We start from the raw sequence: 19,390 nt of genomic DNA, 5'->3' as shown, positions 1-19,390 counted from the left end.
GGTTACCTGGGGTCTTGCACTTATCCATCAGGACACAACCAGCAGAGCTGAGGACTAGGGTTGAGCGAAACGGGTCGATCATTTTCAAAAGTCGCCGACTTTTGGCTAAGTCGGCGTCTCATGAAACCCGATCCGACCCCTGTGCTTGTCGGCCATGCGGTACGCGACTTTCGCGCCAAAGTCGCGTTTCAATGACGCGAAAAGCGCCATTTCTCAGCCAATGAAGGTGAACGCAGAGTGTGGGCAGCGTGATGACATAGATCCTGGTCCCCACCATCTTAGAGAAGGGCATTGCAGTGATTGGCTTGCTGTCTGCGGCGTCACAGGGGCTATAAAGGGGCGTTCCCGCCGACCGCCATCTTACTGCTGCTGATCTGAGCTTAGGGACAGGTTGCTGCCGCTTCATCAGAAGCAGGGAGAGCGTTAGGCAGGGTCCACTAACCACCAAACCGCTTGTGCTGCAGCGATTTCCACTGTCCAACACCACCTTCGGTGTGCAGGGACTGTGGAAGCTATATTTTTTTTTTTTTCCCCTCAGCGCTGTAGCTCATTGGGCTGCCCTAGAAGGCTCCGTGATAGCTGTATTGCTGTGTGTACGCCACTGTGGAAACCAACTGCTTTTTTCAAAGCACATATCCTCTTGTTCCTTCCTTTCTGCACAGCTATCTTTTTTGTTTGTCCACACTTTTTATTTAATTTGTGCATCAGTCCACTCCTATTGCTGCCTGCCATACCTGGCTTAGATTACTGCAGGGAGATAGTAATTGTAGGACAGTCCCTGTTTTTTTTTTGTTTTTTTTGTGGGAGATTAAGATTGGCATTTCTGCTACAGTGCCATCCCTGTGTGTGCCATCTCTCACTGAGTGGGCCATAGAAAGCCTATTTATTTTTTCCGTGATTTGTGTTCTAAATTCTACCTCAACACAAAAACACTACATCAATCAGTGGGAGAAAAATATTGGCCTCAGTCAGGGCTTGTGTGCCACTGCTGTGTGTGCTATCTCTCATTCAGTGGGCTATAGAAAGCCTATTTATTTTTTTTTATTTTTTTAATATTATTTGGTTTCTAAAGTCTCCCTGAAAAAAAAAAAAGTACCTAAAAAAACAGTGGGAGAGTAATATTGCCCTTTCAGCTTGTGTGCCAGTCTTGACTCCTGGGTGTGCCACCTCTCTCTCTAATTGTGGGCCATACAAAGCCTTTTTTTTTTTTTTTTTAAATATTATTGGGTTTCTAAAGTGTCCCTTAAAAAACAAAAAATACATAAAAAAACAGTGGGAGAGTAATATTGCCCTTTCAGCTTGTGTGCCAGTCTTGACTCCTGGGTGTGCCACCTCTCTCTCTAATTGTGGGCCATACAAAGCCTTTTTTTTTTTTTTTTTAAATATTATTGGGTTTCTAAAGTCTCCCTTAAAAAACAAAAAATACATAAAAAAACAGTGGGAGAGTAATATTGCCCTTTCAGCTTGTGTGCCAGTCTTGACTCCTGGGTGTGCCACCTCTCTCTCATTCAGTGGGCCATAGAAAGCATTTTTTTTTTTTTCCTTGATTTGTGTTCTAAAATCTACCTCAACACAAAAACACTACATCAATCAGTGGGAGAAAAATATTGGCCTCAGTCAGGGCTTGTGTGCCACTGCTGTGTGTGCTATCTCTCATTCAGTGGGCTATAGAAAGCCTATTTATTTATTTTTTTTCTTATTATTTGGTTTCTAAAGTCTCCCTGAAAAAAAAAAAAAATAAATAAAAAAACAGTGGGAGAGTAATATTGCCCTTTCAGCTTGTGTGCCAGTCTTGACTCCTGGGTGTGCCACCTCTCTCCCTCTCATTCAGTGGGCCATAGAAAGCCTTTTTTTTTTTTTTTTTTTTTTAAATATTATTGGGTTTCTAAAGTCTCCCTGAAAAAAAAAAAAAAAACATAAAAAAACAGTGGGAGAGTAATATTGCCCTTTCAGCTTGTGTGCCAGTCTTGACTCCTGGGTGTGCCACCTCTCTCTCTCATTCAGTGGGCCATAGAAAGGCTATTTTTTTTTTTGGTTTTTTTAATATTATTTGGTTTCTAAAGTCTCCCTGAAAAAAAAAAAAAACATAAAAAAACAGTGGGAGAGTAATATTGCCCTTTCAGCTTGTGTGCCAGTCTTGACTCCTGGGTGTGCCACCTCTCTCTCTCATTCAGTGGGCCATAGAAAGGCTATTTTTTTTTTTGGTTTTTTTAATATTATTTGGTTTCTAAAGTCTCCCTGAAAAAAAAAAAAAAAACATAAAAAAACAGTGGGAGAGTAATATTGCCCTTTCAGCTTGTGTGCCAGTCTTGACTCCTGGGTGTGCCACCTCTCTCTCTCATTCAGTGGGCCATAGAAAGGCTATTTTTTTTTTTGGTTTTTTTAATATTATTTGGTTTCTAAAGTCTCCCTGAAATAAAAAAAAAACTTAAAAAAACAGTGGGAGAGTAATATTGCCCTTTCAGCTTGTGCGCCAGTCTTGACTCCTGGGTGTGCCACCTCTCTCTCTCTAATTGTGGGCCATAGAAAGCCTTTTTTTTTTTTTTTTTTTTTAATATTATTTGGTTTCTAAAGTCTCCCTGAGAAAAAAAAAAAAATAAATTAGGTGGGAGATTAATATTGACATTAGTGCTTGAGTGACAGTCCTGCGTGTGTGTCATCTCTGTGATTTTGTGCCACAGAAAACAGAGTGTGTAACATTGTGCCTGATTTTCCTTGTGGTCTCACCAACCTGTTAAGGGATATTGAAATCATACTGAAGTTATAGCTCACCGTGTAAGTTGTTTGACAGCAACAAATAAAGTTACTTTGGTTAAGATTTTAAAACAATGAGGAAGTCTGGTGCAAGAGGTCGTCGTGGGCGTTCATTGTCAGCTGGTAATGATGGTAGTGGTAGTGGAGCATCAGGTGGTCGTGGGGATAAAAATATTCCACCTAAGTCTGGAGCTGTGGAGCCAGTTTCGTCGTCAGGCTACACAAGGCCTCGAACGCTCTCTTTTCTGGGAGTAGGAAAACCGCTTTTAAAGGCGGAGCAGCAACAGCAAGTTTTGGCTTACATTGCAGACTCAGCCTCTAGCTCTTTTGCCTCCTCTTCCGAAACTGGTAAATGTAAAAGCAGCGCGTCGCTTGTGGATGTTCACGGTCAGGGACAAGTCGCTTCCTTGTCCTCCTCAGCAAAAACTACAACAAGAGAGAAGGATGCAGCAGGCGACACAACGGGTCACTCCATGGAGCTCTTTACACATACCGTCCCTGGCTTAGAAAGTGAAACATTTAACAGGCCATGCCCATTACAAGTAGATTCTGACATGGAGTGCACTGATGCACAGCCACAGCCAGAGTACTATGCTGCTCCTTTGACTCAGACCACCACATTGCCCTCTCAGGGTACAGATCCACAATCAGACCCTGATGAGACTATGTTGCCCCGCCACGAACGCTATACCACCGACCGACACAGTGACACAGACGAAGTTGCACACGAGCTCGAAGAGGAGGTAATAGATGACCCAGTTATTGACCCCGATTGGCAGCCATTGGGGGAACAGGGTGCAGGCGGCAGTAGTTCAGAAGCGGAGGTGGAGGAGGGGCCGCAGCAGGCATCAACATCGCAACAGGTTCCATCTGCCGGGCCCGTATCTGGCCCAAAACGCGTGTCAAAGCCAAAACCTGTTGGAGCACAGCGTTGCCATCCGGTTAAAGCTCAGTCTGCAATCCCTGAAAAGGGATCCGAGTCTAGGAAGAGTGCAGTCTGGCATTTTTTTAAACAACATCCAACTGATCAGCGCAAAGTCATCTGTCAAAAATGTTCAACTAGCTTAAGCAGAGGTCAGAATCTGAAAAGTCTAAATACTAGTTGCATGCATAGACACTTAACCACCATGCATTTTCAAGCCTGGACTAACTACCAAACGTCCCTCAAGGTTGTAGCACCCTCGGCCAATGAAGCTAGTCAGCAACGCAACATCCCTTCCGTCACTGTAAGGCCACCATTTTCCGCACCACCGGCAGTATCTGTGCAGGTTTCTTTGCCAGCCAAAAGCAGTCAGGGTCAGGGAACCACCAGTTTTGTAGGAGGAAATATTGCATCTAGGGCACCGGCGGAAACAATACCGTCTCCAACCGTCTCTCAGTCTGCCATGTACACCGGCACACCCGAAAGTTCCACGATCTCCAGCTCTCCAGTCCAGCTCACCCTACATGAGACTCTGGTTAGAAAAAGGAAGTACTTATCCTCGCATCCGCGTACACAGTGTTTTAACGCCGACATAGCTAGACTAATCTCGTTAGAGATGATGCCCTACCGGTTAGTTGAAAGCGAAGCTTTCAAAGCCCTGATGGAGTACGCTGAACCACGATACGAGCTACCCAGTCGACACTTTTTTTCCAGAAAAGCCATCCCAGCCCTGCACCAGCATGTTAAACAGCGCATCGTCCATGCACTCAGGCAATCTGTGAGTACAAAGGTGCACCTGACTACAGATGCATGGACCAGTAGGCATGGCCAGGGACGTTATGTGTCCATCACGGCACACTGGGTGAATGTGGTGGATGCAGGGTCCACAGGCGACATCAATTTAGGGACAGTTGTGCCTAGCCCACGGTCTAGGAAACAGTTGGCTGTAGGCGTTCGCACCCCCTCCTCCTCCTCCTCCTCGTCCTCCTGCAGAAGCTACAGCTCTTCCACAGAACGCAGTCTGCCAACCACTCCATCGGCAGATGACACTGTTGCACACCAGTTGTCCCATTATGGGCCAGCTACTGCCAAGCGTCAGCAGGCTGTATTGGCTATGAAGTGCTTGGGCGACAACAGACACACCGCGGAAGTTCTGTCCGAGTTCTTGCAACAAGAAACGCAGTCGTGGCTGGGCACAGTAGATCTTGAGGCAGGCAAGGTAGTGAGTGATAACGGAAGGAATTTCATGGCTGCCATCTCCCTTTCCCAACTGAAACACATTCCTTGCCTGGCTCACACCTTAAACCTGGTGGTGCAGTGCTTATTGAAAACTTATCCTGGGTTCTCCGACCTGCTCCTCAAAGTGCGTGCACTTTGCTCACATATCCGACGTTCGCCTGTACACGCCAGCCGTATGCAGACCTATCAGCGGTCTTTGAACCTTCCCCAGCATCGCCTAATCATAGACGTTGCAACAAGGTGGAACTCAACACTGCACATGCTTCAGAGACTGTGCGAACAGAGGCGTGCTGTTATTTATTTGTGGGAGGATACACGGGCAGGCAGTAGGATGGCAGACATGGAGTTGTCAGGTGTGCAGTGGTCTAAGATACAAGACATGTGTCAAGTCCTTCAGTGTTTTGAGGAATGCACACGGCTGGTTAGTGCAGACAACGCCGTAATAAGCATGAGCATCCCCCTAATGCGTCTGCTGATGCAAAGTTTGACGCACATAAAGGAGCAGGCGTCTGCACCAGAGGAAGAGGAAAGCCTTGATGACAGTCAGCCATTGTCTGGTCAGGGCAGTGTACAGGACGAGGTAGCGGGCGAAGAGGAGGTGGAGGACGAGGAGGATGATGGGGATGAGTATATTTTTAATGCCGAACCTTTCCCGGGGGCACAGGAAATTGGTTGCGTGTCACGGCCGGGTTCTGGTTTTTTGAGGGACACAAGTGACGTAGATTTGCCTGCAACTGCCCCTCAACCAATCACAACCGGAGATTTGACAACTGGAACTTTGGCCCACATGGCGGATTATGCCTTACGTATCCTAAAAAGGGACACACGCATTACGAAAATGATGAACGATGACGATTACTGGTTGGCCTGCCTCCTTGATCCACGCTATAAAGGCAAATTGCAAAATATTATGCCACATGAGAACTTGGAACTAATATTAGCAACCAAACAATCAACTCTTGTTGACCGTTTGCTTCAGGCATTCCCAGCACACAGCGCACGTGATCGTTCTCACACGAGCTCCAGGGGGCAGCAGACTAGGAGTGTTAGGGGTGCACACATCAGAAGTGGCGTTGGACAGAGGGGTTTTCTGACCAGGTTGTGGAGTGATTTTGCTATGACCGCAGACAGGACAGGTACTGCTGCATCAATTGAAAGTGACAGGAGACAACATTTGTCCAGTATGGTTACTAACTATTTTTCATCCCTTATCGATGTTCTCCCTCAACCGTCATTCCCATTTGATTACTGGGCCTCCAAATTAGACACCTGGCCAGAATTGGCAGAATATGCATTGCAGGAGCTTGCTTGCCCGGCAGCAAGTGTCCTATCAGAAAGAGTATTCAGTGCTGCAGGTTCAATATTAACCGAAAAAAGGACTCGTCTGGCTACCCAAAATGTTGACGATCTAACATTCATTAAAATGAACCACAACTGGATTTCGAAATCTTTTGCCCCACCTTGCCCGGCCGACACCTAGCTTTCCTATGAAAAGCTCTTGCCTGTGAATTACTTTTCTAATGTCTAATTTGCTGCAGCTGATTGTACAGCATACGACATGTTTACACCTCCCTAAATGGCAAAACTCCCCACACGGGGCCGTGGTATCGCGACTTGGCGCAAGCACCCGTGAGACTGCTGTTTGTCTGAAGAGGTGGGTGTGCTCGCTTTTGGTTGACGGCATTGCTACTGGGTCCCTCATAGTACAATGTAGTGTCTCTGGCGGTGGCGGTGCGCACCCAACGTCAGACACACCGTTGTAACATGAGGGGTCCTGGGGCGGTCCCGCCGGCCTCAAGAGAGTTCCCCCCTACCCCAGCTCAAAATGTGCTCTACCACGTGCAAAATTATGTCGCACAGCTCCACCAATCTTTAGTCTATTCGCTGACATCATTCAATGTCTGGCACTGACAATACAAATTTGTAGACATCTATGATGCAACTTAAAGTAGTCTGTGTCTGTGTCCTATATTGGCACCATTAAATAGTTACTGCCAAATTACTATGTCAGAAACTCAGTAGATGAGCCCACCCCTGTACCTAAGTATGCCACCTTTTTTTTTGTTTTGGTTGTTTTGCGAGACATTAACATCTATTTATATTTTGGGAGTACTGGGACAGACACTCCTTGCACTACTCCTCCACTCACCACCAAGCTGCCTGTGTATCCATGTAACCGCTGTAAAGCTGCCATGAGCCTATTGTTTGTTATTTTAGGCCTTTGATAGCCTGTCTGCGGTCCCTACTTTAAATACTCCTCCACTCATCACCAGCTGCCTGCCCGTGTATCCATGTAACCGCTGTAAAACTGCCATAAGCCTATTGTTTGTTATTTTAGGCCTTTGATAGCCTGTCTGCGGTCCCTACTTTAAATACTCCTCCACTCACCACCAAGCTGCCTGTGTATCCATGTAACCGCTGTAAAGCTGCCATGAGCCTATTGTTTGTTATTTTAGGCCTTTGATAGCCTGTCTGCGGTCCCTACTTTAAATACTCCTCCACTCACCACCAAGCTGCCTGCCCGTGTATCCATGTAACCGCTGTAAAACTGCCATGAGCCTATTGTTTGTTATTTTAGGCCTTTGATAGCCTGTCTGCGGTCCCTACTTTAAATACTCCTCCACTCATCACCAGCTGCCTGCCCGTGTATCCATGTAACCGCTGTAAAACTGCCATAAGCCTATTGTTTGTTATTTTAGGCCTTTGATAGCCTGTCTGCGGTCCCTACTTTAAATACTCCTCCACTCACCACCAAGCTGCCTGTGTATCCATGTAACCGCTGTAAAGCTGCCATGAGCCTATTGTTTGTTATTTTAGTCCTTTGATAGCCTGTCTGCGGTCCCTACTTTAAATACTCCTCCACTCATCACCAGCTGCCTGCCCGTGTATCCATGTAACCGCTGTAAAACTGCCATAAGCCTATTGTTTGTTATTTTAGGCCTTTGATAGCCTGTCTGCGGTCCCTACTTTAAATACTCCTCCACTCACCACCAAGCTGCCTGTGTATCCATGTAACCGCTGTAAAGCTGCCATGAACCTATTGTTTGTTATTTTAGGCCTTTGATAGCCTGTCTGCGGTCCCTACTTTAAATTCTCCTCCACTCACCACCAAGCTGCCTGCCCGTGTATCCATGTAACCGCTGTAAAACTGCCATGAGCCTATTGTTTGTTATTTTAGGCCTTTGATAGCCTGTCTGCGGTCCCTACTTTAAATACTCCTCCACTCATCACCAGCTGCCTGCCCGTGTATCCATGTAACCGCTGTAAAACTGCCATAAGCCTATTGTTTGTTATTTTAGGCCTTTGATAGCCTGTCTGCGGTCCCTACTTTAAATACTCCTCCACTCACCACCAAGCTGCCTGTGTATCCATGTAACCGCTGTAAAACTGCCATAAGCCTATTGTTTGTTATTTTAGGCCTTTGATAGCCTGTCTGCGGTCCCTACTTTAAATACTCCTCCACTCACCACCAAGCTGCCTGTGTATCCATGTAACCGCTGTAAAGCTGCCATGAGCCTATTGTTTGTTATTTTAGGCCTTTGATAGCCTGTCTGCGGTCCCTACTTTAAATACTCCTCCACTCACCACCAAGCTGCCTGCCCGTGTATCCATGTAACCGCTGTAAAACTGCCATGAGCCTATTGTTTGTTATTTTAGGCCTTTGATAGCCTGTCTGCGGTCCCTACTTTAAATACTCCTCCACTGACCACCAAGCTGCCTGCCCGTGTATCCATGTAACCGCTGTAAAACTGCCATAAGCCTATTGTTTGTTATTTTAGGCCTTTGATAGCCTGTCTGCGGTCCCTACTTTAAATACTCCTCCACTGACCACCAAGCTGCCTGCCCGTGTATCCATGTAACCGCTGTAAAACTGCCATGAGCCTATTGTTTGTTATTTTAGGCCTTCGAAGCCTGTCTGCGGTCCCTCCTTCCACTAGTCCTCCACTGACCAGACCACTGCTGCCCGTGTACCCCTGGAACCAATTATAAAGTGCCTACAGCCAGCCCATTTTTTTATGTTAGGCCTTCGAAGCCTGTCTGCGGTCCCTCCTTCCACTAGTCCTCCACTGACCAGACCACTGCTGCCCGTGTACCCCTGGAACCAATTATAAAGTGCCTACAGCCAGCCCATTTTTTTATGTTAGGCCTTTGAAGCCTGTCTGCGGTCCCTCCTTCCACTAGTCCTCCACTGGCCAGACCACTGCTGCCCGTGTACCCCTGGAACCAATTATAAAGTGCCTACAGCCAGCCCATTTTTTTATGTTAGGCCTTTGAAGCCTGTCTGCGGTCCCTACTTTAAATACTCCTCCACTCACCACCAAGCTGCCTGCCCGTGTATCCATGTAACCGCTGTAAAACTGCCATGAGCCTATTGTTTGTTATGTTAGGCCTTTGATAGCCTGTCTGCGGTCCTTACTTTAAATACTCCTCCACTCACCACCTAGCTGCCTGTGTATCCATGTAACCGCTGTAAAACTGCAATGAGCCTATTGTTTGTTATTTTAGGCCTTTGATAGCCTGTCTGCGGCCCCTACTTGCAATACTCCTCCACTGACCACAATGCTGCCTGGAGTGCCTGCCTGTGTATCCATGTAACCGATGTAAAACTGCCATGACTGCCTACTGTTTGTTATTTTAGGCCTTTGATAGCCTGTCTGCGGCCCCTACTTGCAATACTCCTCCACTGACCACAATGCTGCCTGCCTGTGTATCCATGTAACCGATGTAAAACTGCCATGACTGCCTACTGTTTGTTATTTTAGGCCTTTGATAGCCTGTCTGCGGCCCCTACTTGCAATACTCCTCCACTGACCACAATGCTGCCTGGAGTGCCTGCCTGTGTATCCATGTAACCGATGTAAAACTGCCATGAGTGCCTACTGTTTGGTATTTTAGGCCTTTGATAGCCTGTCTGCAGCCCCTACTTGCAATACTCCTCCACTGACCACACCAATGCTGCCCGTGTACCCCTGGAACCTATTTAAAAGTTCATAGAGCCTAGTTATATATTTTATTTACTATTAATAAGGCCATGATGGACTACGCTGTACCACGCTACAAGCTAACCAGTCGACACTTCTTTTGCGAGAAAAGCCATCCCAACCCTCCACCAGCATGTAGAAGACCGCATTGTCCATGCACTCTGGCAATCTGTGAGTACAAAGGTGCACCTGACAACAGACGCATGGACCTGTAAGCATGGCCACGGAAGATTACGTGTCCATTACGGCGCAATGGGTTAATGTGTTGGATGCATGGTCCACAGGGGACAGCCTACTAAGTCTGTCTGCAGTCCCTAATTCAAATTGTCCTCCACTGTCTAAATCGGAGCTTCCACCTTCTGGCTTTCGGCCTATAGTATCAGAAATTAAACTGCATTTGGCCTTCAACTTTGGTTAGGGCCTACTAACGGCTTCTGCCCCTCCCTGGTGTTGCCCTCAACTAAATAAAGCTGAGCTTCAACCTTCTGCTCCAAATTACCATTTTAAAAAATGCAATAGGCTTTTCCGGCCTACTAAAGGTGTCTGTCTGTGTGCCCCTGCCTGGTGTTGTCCTCAACTGAATAAAGCTGAGCTTCAACCTTCTGCTCCAAATTACCATTTTAAAAAATGCAATAGGCTTTTCCGGCCTACTAAAGGTGTCTGTCTGTGTGCCCCTGCCTGGTGTTGTCCTCAACTGAATAAAGCTGAGCTTCAACCTTCCGGCTCTCATTAAGTGGTTTTTAAAAAACAAAATGGTGGTTAGGGCCTACTAACGGCTTCTGCCCCTCCCTGGTGTTGCCCTCAACTGAATAAAGCTGAGCTTCAACCTTCCGGCTCTCATTAAGTGGTTTTTAAAAAACAAAATGGTGGTTAGGGCCTACTAACGGCTTCTGCCCCTCCCTGGTGTTGCCCTCAACTGAATAAAGCTGAGCTTCAACCTTCTGCTCCAAATTACCATTTTAAAAAATGCAATAGGCTTTTCCGGCCTACTAAAGGTGTCTGCCCCTCCCTGGTGTTGTCCTCAACTGAACAAAGCTGAGCTTCCACATTCTGGCTTTCGCCCTATACTATCAGATATTAAACTGCATTTGGCCTACTAGTGTGGTTAGGCCCTTGAAACAGTGTCTGCTGCTCTTGGGTTTGCTACTCCACTGAACAAAGCAATGCCGCCTGTTTAGTCCTGTTACCAATTTTGAACTGCATTTAGCCTACTTTATTCTTTGGCCCTATATCTGTTTCCTCCTCATCCTGCCCATTGCCCAGCCACTGCTAAATGAGTCTGCTGGTACATTGACCTAGACCACTACATTCCCCTTGTACTCTACACAGCCAGAATCTGACCCTGCTGAAAGTAAGGTTCCCCTTCCCGCATGTTATACCACCTTACACAGGGACAAAGAGGAAGGTGCAGATGAAAGTGCAGGTTCCTTCATCAGGTGGGGGGGCATACTCGTTGGCGACGTCACTGGCACAGGGCCCCTCAGAGTACGCAAAAGTGTCGCTGCTGGTGGGAGGCGCCCCCGCCATGCAAACACACCGCCGTACTTTGAGGGGCCCTGTGCCAGTGCCAATGCGAACGAGTGGGCCCCCCCCTGCTTGCTCAGGATCACAGCACTTGCAACGTTTAAATACTTACCTTTCCCTGCAACACCGCCGTGACGTAGTCCGTTTTTCCTGGGCCCACGAAAAACTTGAGCCAGCCCTACTCCCCCCACAACTTTCCCCCAATTCCCTATGCCCAACTATTATTATACAGTTAATTAAGATTGGCAAGCTTCAGAAACAAGAATGGGGGCGTGGCCTGAGCCTGCAGCATGAGGACGTAGGTTTAGGAGCTCCAGGGAAAAACATCCCAATCCAACTAAAAAACGACAATAATCTAGCCATCCAGCCCCAAAAACGTATAGGAGTAGTCCAGGACACAGTCTAGCCCCTTTCCAGACGTGTATTTTCCAAATCTGAGGACTTTAGAAGTTGAGGCCTACAACGCAACTCTGAAGCCTGGATCTAGATTTCCACAACCGGCTGGCTGCAGCGTTACCACACCTCCACAGACACAGTGAGGTTCTCCCTGGATTAAGAAGAGGCCTGGGAGAGACTGCCTAACAAGGCCCCCTTACCACCGGGACCGCCGAAATAGGATAAGATAACCGCTACAGAGCCGCTGCAGAGCCGCTGCAGAAACATCTTCCCCCCTCCTCCACGGCTTCTAGCAGCGGAGTGAGTGGCATAACAAGCGGTGGAGAGATCTAAGTACTCACCAGGTTACAACCGCTGCTTGGGAGCACCATCCAGGACACAGACCGGAGGTACAGGCACAACCGGAGCCCTCCGTACCGGAGGTAAGAGCCCCTCCTCCCGCTCACCCACGACGCTCCTGCGCTCCTCACCCCTCAAAAGTCCTATTCACGACGCTCCAGCGGACTATTTTCAACGCTACAACGACTCAATTAAGGCACACCAAGCGACGTATTTACAACGCTCCAGCGATTTAAAGAAGTCACTCCAGTGTAACAACACACTGGCGTCCTAGGGATCTACAACGCTCCAACAGATCATTTGCAACGCTACAGCGATTGGATTAAAAACAGAATCAAAACCTACGACTCTCCAGTGACCTACATAAAACATCTTCCATTGCTTTACTAGAAGTCTTCCTCTCCTACAGGCACTTACAAAAGTGACACCAAGCCACATTACTGCCGCTACAAGACTTACAAGAGCGGCAACTCCCACACCGGGTTACCCCGATATTAATCTGTTATTCCACTCCATCCACCATGAGCTTCTCCAGAGCGAAAGGGTCTTCACAAACCCAACAATCACCAAAATCCCAAAGCTCTACTAAACAGACCAAAACATACAGCAGCTATAAATCACACAGAGACCAAGTAAACCTCATTAGTCCCCACAGAGCCAGATCTAGATCTCCTACGAGGGACGTAAACCAACAACCAACAGTTAAAAGACAGACAAGAACCGATGGAAATCCTCACCTACTAGAAAAAATGGACTCTTCTGTTTCTTCCAAAAGACATATGCCAGGTGCTTCAGGGGAAAAATACGAAGACCTAAGAGACCTAAGCGACTCAGATGAATCCTACAACGAATGTAGCCCCAACCAAAGCCCTGACAAACAAAGACCCAGGAGAGAGAGCCCTCCAAGAACCCAATCAGAAACAAACCCTCAAAACCAAAAATCACAGTCAAGTATGGTCGAGGAAATTAGATTAATGATTGGTGCAGAATTCAAAAAGCAGAAGCAAGAATTTATAGAAGAGATGGAAAAAGTATGTGACAAAATCAACAAACAACTAGAAAACCACGAGAAAAGAATCCAAAAAATTGAAAATGGAGCTGCAGAATCATCTGTAGACTTAGAGTACCTCTCAGCAGAGATCCACAAATTAAAAGTTAAAGTGGCAGACATCGAGGATAGGGGACGTCGAAACAACATAAAAATTAGAGGACTCCCGGAATCAATCAAACAAGAGGACCTCTCACAGCATATCCAGGATATCTTCAAGACAGCAATTCTGGAGCTGTCTCCTTCTGATCTTATAATTGACAGAGCCCACAGGCTCCCTCGACCTCCTAAGATCTCTTCGGATGTCCCAAGGGATACCATTCTAAGGATCCATTTTTTCCAAACCAAAGAAAAAATCATCAACTATCTTAGAATGAACAAGTTCTTCCCTGAACCTTACAAAGACCTGAAAGTTTTTCCGGATTTATCCAAAGAGACATTGGAAGGCCGCAAAGAATTCAACAATGTCACCTCATTCCTCAGGGATAAGGGCATACCCTACAAATGGGGCTTCCCACTGAAGCTGCTAGTGAACTTTAAAGGTCGGATCACTCCAATTTACTCACCTAGAGATGGAATGGACTTCATCCACTCTATCAAAGACAACTACACTAGAGCCAAAGACTGAAAAAAGAAAAAAAAAAAAAAAAAAAAGACACTAATGCCACTGATGGGTGATTGCTGACTAGATTTTCCTGCTTTTAGGATGTTGTCCCTGTTTCTTTTTCCACAGGAGTTCCCCGTCGAGAGGTGGTAGCATCCCTCTGGATCTACCTGTCCATTCATCTTACGTTGTTAAAAAGGACTAATCATTTTTCTTTCTTGCAGGAATAGTCGCTATTGTCTGATAACTGTTTACTAGTAAAGTTAAGTTGAAATTGTTACTAATATTTGTTAATACCCAAAGTTCTAAACAACCTCACATCTTTATCTTCTAGTCACTCAGCAAAACACATAATGGAGCTGAACCTGATCTCATATAATGTTAGAGGGCTCAACAACCCAAGAAAAAGACACGCACTGTGGAGGGAGCTGACCGAGTCCAAGGCCAACATTATCTGCTTACAGGAATCCAAATTCCTGGAAGGTAACCATCCTTATTTTAACCACCATAAATTTCCGCACATATTTGAAGCAAGCAACACAAAGAAAAGAGCAGGAGTCTTAACAATGATTGATAGCTCAACCCCGTTTGAGGCCTTGGGGGAATTCAAAGACAATAAAGGCCGCTTCCATATACTTACATGTAAAATTAACGATCAAGAGTGTACAATAGCAAACATCTACGCTCCAAACGTAGGCCAAATCCCTTTCCTAAACAAAACCATGAAAAAAATCGAAGAAGTCAGAAGAGGCAATTTGTTTCTGCTGGGCGACTTCAACGTCACCCCGGATAATAAATTAGACTCATCCTCCAAAAATAGGCCCGCCGCTGACTATCTTAATACCTGGTTAGACAAAAACGAATTATTTGATTGCTTCAGATGCCTAAACGCCAACTCTAGAGAATTCACACATTTTTCGGACACTTACCAAACAGCTTCGAGAATAGATTTAATTGTTACAGACATATACTCCTTGACAAAAATCAAAGAAATCTCAATTGGAGATAGGACAATCTCAGACCATGCCCCAGTCTCCGGGAAAATCTTAATAGGCCCCCCCCTTCTGAACGCCAGACTATGGAAATGCAGCGCCAAGATCCTACACAACCCAGCTAATAAAACCACAATACTAAACGCCATAAATAATTACTTTGAGGTAAACAAACCGGAGTCAACTAATCCCTGCATCAACTGGTGCGCCCACAAGGCGGTAATCAGAGGAGTGCTGATGGGAATAGCTTCCAAAGAAAAAAAGGAGTCCAGAAAAAAAATTCATGACCTTTCAAATAAAATTCGGACATTAGAGAATTATCTAATCAATAACACCATACCCCCCCAAAATACTCAAAATGAACTCTCTAAACTAAGAACAGAACTCAGAGAGACTTTATTCTCGCCATACGACAACATTGTAAAAATGTCAAACTACAAATTTTATACATCCCATAATAAACCCACTAAGTATATGGCTAACAAAATAAAAAAAAATAGAATCAACAGTAGAATCAGTAGAATCAATAGGCTAGATGGGATGGGCAAAACCTCTCACCCAAAGGAGATAGCAAATGAATTTGCAGCATTCTACTCCAAATTATACAACATAAATCCCCAAATAAATGACCCTACGGACAAATTAGATAAAATAGATAAAATTAAAGAATTTCTAAAACAAATAAACCTCCCCACCCTAATACCAGAAGAACTCACCACCCTTAATGCCCCTATTACCACTGACGAAATAGAAATTGTCATCAAAAAGTTTGGTCTTCACAAATCCCCAGGCCCAGATGGATTCACAAATGCCTACTATAAAGCTTTCTCAAATAACCTTTCCCCACACCTGGCAGACACATTTAATTATATCTTCCGAGGCGGCTCCTTCCCTGCGGAGATGCTAGCGGCCACTGTATCGGTGATTCCCAAACCAAAAGGAGACCCTGAGGCCATGGAGAACTTTAGGCCCATTTCTTTAATAAATGTAGATGTCAAGATCTATTCTAAAATTCTTGCAGATAGAATTGGTCTGGTTATCCCAAGATTGATACCAAATGACCAGATGGGATTTGTGAGAGGTAGGCAACCAGCAGACGCAACTAGAAGAATCATCAACATCACAAGCTGGGCTAGGAGACAAGGAATTCCCATTACACTACTGTCGCTTGACGCTGAAAAGGCCTTCGACAGAGTTAACTGGGACTTCCTGAAAGAAGGCCTAGCCAAATTCGGCTTCGACAAAATTTTGATATCACATATAATGGCCCTATACTCCGATCCTAAGGCCAGCGTCTACTGTAATTGTCAAATTTCGGACCCCTTTAGTATCAGAAATGGTACTAGACAAGGTTGCCCTCTCTCACCGATCCTATTTAACTTAACTATTGAACCGTTAGCCGAAATAATAAGATCCAACAACAAAATCTCAGGTATCTCCACACCCACTAGACATCACAAAATTTCACTCTTCGCAGATGACATCATATTATCCCTCTCTAACCCAGAAGTCTCAATTCCCGAAGTGCTGCAGATTATAGAAAGATTCTCCACATTCTCAAACTTTAAAATAAACGAAACCAAGTCCAATATACTTCCAATAGGCCTAAACAAAGACCAAACCCAAATTATAAAGGACTCAACAACCCTGAATTGGTGTGAAAAAGAACTCACATACCTGGGCATTATAATAAACAAATCAATTAAGGGGACTATAAAATCCAACTATAACCTACTAAAAGAAATACTAAATAAAGAAATCCTAACACACAGATGCAACACACTGTCATGGTGGGGAAGGGTGCTGACAATGGGACTATTCATCCTACCTAAACTTCTCTACATCCTTAGATGCGTTCCCTTGCCATTTCCAGACATCAGCCTCACCCTCCTACAGACGCAAGTAAAAGCCTTCATATGGAATTCAAAAAAATCTAGAACTGCCACCCAAACTCTCTACAAAAGTAAAACCAACGGAGGGATTAACATACCAAACATTAAAGCCCATTACCACACCTTGCTTATAAAACAGAGTATTCATTGGCTGCAGAGCTCTAGTCCACCAGTATGGCTAGACCTAGAGACAGCATTAAATAATAATCGTCACCCGAAATCGGTCATATACAAAACAATATTTGGCAACTTCCCAAACTCAGTATCGCACTCCCTCTTCCAGGCAATAGCCACAGCCTGGAAGAAACTATCATACCAAAAAAAAGGACCAAAACACTCAACTATCCTAAAAAATATCCCCATCTCCTTGGCCTATTCCATAACCGACCAAACCCTCCCTAAAGTATGGTCAGAATCAAAAATAAAGAAAATTGGGGATATACACACAGGGGAGGCATTCATAAGCTTCCAAACTTTGAAATCCCAATATGGTATTCACTCATCCTCCTTCCTCGAGTTCTTGATACTTAAAAAAAACATAGGTTCTTTCATGGGGAACAGACCTAAACTATCAGAAACATCCACTAAACTTCTAAGTAACGTAGGACACTACATATTTTGGAGCCACAAATTTATATATAACAGCTTCAACTCAGATTTTAATCTTTCCAAGAGCCCCCCGATGTCTAAATGGGAACAAGACATAAAAAACATATACAGTATTGAAGAATGGGAAGAAGCTTTTACCACTTCCTACCAGTCCACCCTCTCAATGTCTCTACAAGAAACTCACTTCAAAGTAGTTTCAAGATGGTACTACACCCCCAGCAGATTGGCACACATGAACTCTATAAATTCTGCTCAATGCTGGAGAGGCTGTGACCAGAGAGGTGACATAATGCACATATTTTGGAGCTGCCCAGCGGTAATCACCATGTGGAAGAAAATTTCTAAAGAGATAATCGACAAACTTACCAATGTGCCCTTTGATCTGACGCCCCAGGGTGCTCTGTTGTCTCTTGGACTCGGTCGGCTCGATCACAATCTGAAACTATTGGTAATTCACATTTGTTTAGTGGTAAAGAACTTCATTGCTTCCCTTTGGAAAACTCAACATACCCCATCAACAAAAGACATTATTTCAAGAATTTCCCTACATAGATCCCACGAGTTCCACTTCGCAATTACAAACAATCAGTGCTCAAAATTCGCAAAAAAATGGTCCAGATGGGATCAGCAATTTCCTACACCTATCACCTGAATACCAGACATGTTCATGCTCCATTCGCTACTCATAAAAAGTACTCCTGCTCCTAGTACTTTCATTGACTCATAAAAGAGTCAAACACTGTGACATCTAATGTTATCACTGTTCTTACAAATGACTTTGATTTGATTAGAAATGTACATAATTCCTGCATTATTATATACCATGCATATCAAATGTGAAAACAGATTTGTTTTCCCCCTAATGTTAGGGGGCTTATCTCTCCCCTCTTTTTTAACCTTTCCCTCCCCCCCCTCCCCCTCCCCTCCTTCCCCTCCCAGCTCTCCCCTCCCCCGTTATTGATGAAAATCTAATAAAATATTTTGAAAGCAGAAACAAGAATGGATGTTTTTGGCATTAAAATGGGCACTGTAGGTGTTTTCCTGGCCTCCACTCACTGCCGACTATGCTTCCCCATTGACTTGCATTGGGTTTCGTGTTTCGGTCGATCCCCGACTTTTAGCGATAATCGGCCGACTGCACTCGACTCGACTCTGGACAAAATCGGGTTTCCCAAAACCCTACTCGATCTTAAAAAAATGAAAGTCGCTCAACCCTACTGAGGACACATTCTGAGAGCAAGCTGGCTGTTGAGCATGCAAAACTTCCAAGGAGTGCCAGGTGAGCTCAAGACACTCTTCCACTTTTGAACAGCAAAGTGCAGAGGATCCAAATTCCCCCTGATGGCATTGATATTGAGCTTGAGATACTCCTGCACCATCCTCTACAGTCATTCACAACATGTCAGATTTGTATTCTTTTCTGCTGCTTCATGTGCTAGTCTAACCAATGTGTGAAACGACTCACAGAAATTGCTTATGCACTTACACTGCTGTTGTTAATTTTTTGGTTTTGACTCATTGACATTCCCTGGGTTAAAAATCTATAACTGTGATGCACACTGTGTGCCTCAGTGCTGTCTTGGGGAAAACCACTCTTAGGATCGTCTATAAGCGTGTTTTGATATTCCAGCATGCACGTCTTTCAGGGGGGTGAATCATCTGGCAAAATCTACTCTTGTACCGTGGATCTAACAGAGTGGAAACTATACATGTCAGCACTATTTCTAACCCTGACAATACGGACATCATGATGCAGATAGTGCAGCAAGAAGGCACTCATGTGCCAGACGCTTCCATGAGGTCTAAGTTCACAGTGTGTTAGTGGAGAGATAACACCCAAGCTTACTTCCTCCATCCCCTCCAGCCAACCGCGGACAACAGAGAGAGGATCATTATCCTCTTCATCTCCTGACTGCTGCGTGCTCATCACCTCTTCCTCCTCGTCCATTTGTTCCTTGACTCTTGCACCTACACTAACAGTTTGTCTGGTACCATGAGCCCCCTCGATAGGTGTAATCCAGTCTCCGATAGCACCCGCTTGTGCGACCACAGTCTGGAACTTAGAGATATTGTTATCCCTCCCGCATCC

At 45.2% G+C, this 19,390-nt stretch overlaps 1 protein-coding gene and 1 long non-coding RNA gene across 2 annotated transcripts in view; both read left to right on the top strand.

Moving 5' to 3' along the window:
* LOC143804462 (uncharacterized) overlaps positions 1-19,390 on the top strand; it is a 523,411-nt gene that overhangs the window by 112,628 nt on the left and 391,393 nt on the right. The gene's annotated exons all lie outside the window — the stretch shown is intronic.
* LOC143809111 (uncharacterized) overlaps positions 1-19,390 on the top strand; it is a 72,814-nt gene that overhangs the window by 51,934 nt on the left and 1,490 nt on the right. The gene's annotated exons all lie outside the window — the stretch shown is intronic.

Source organism: Ranitomeya variabilis, chromosome 2, assembly GCF_051348905.1.
Source record: "Ranitomeya variabilis isolate aRanVar5 chromosome 2, aRanVar5.hap1, whole genome shotgun sequence".
Lineage (NCBI taxonomy): Eukaryota > Metazoa > Chordata > Amphibia > Anura > Dendrobatidae > Ranitomeya > Ranitomeya variabilis.
Note: the sequence above shows the minus strand (reverse complement) of the source record. Positions and strands in the feature narration are given on the sequence as shown.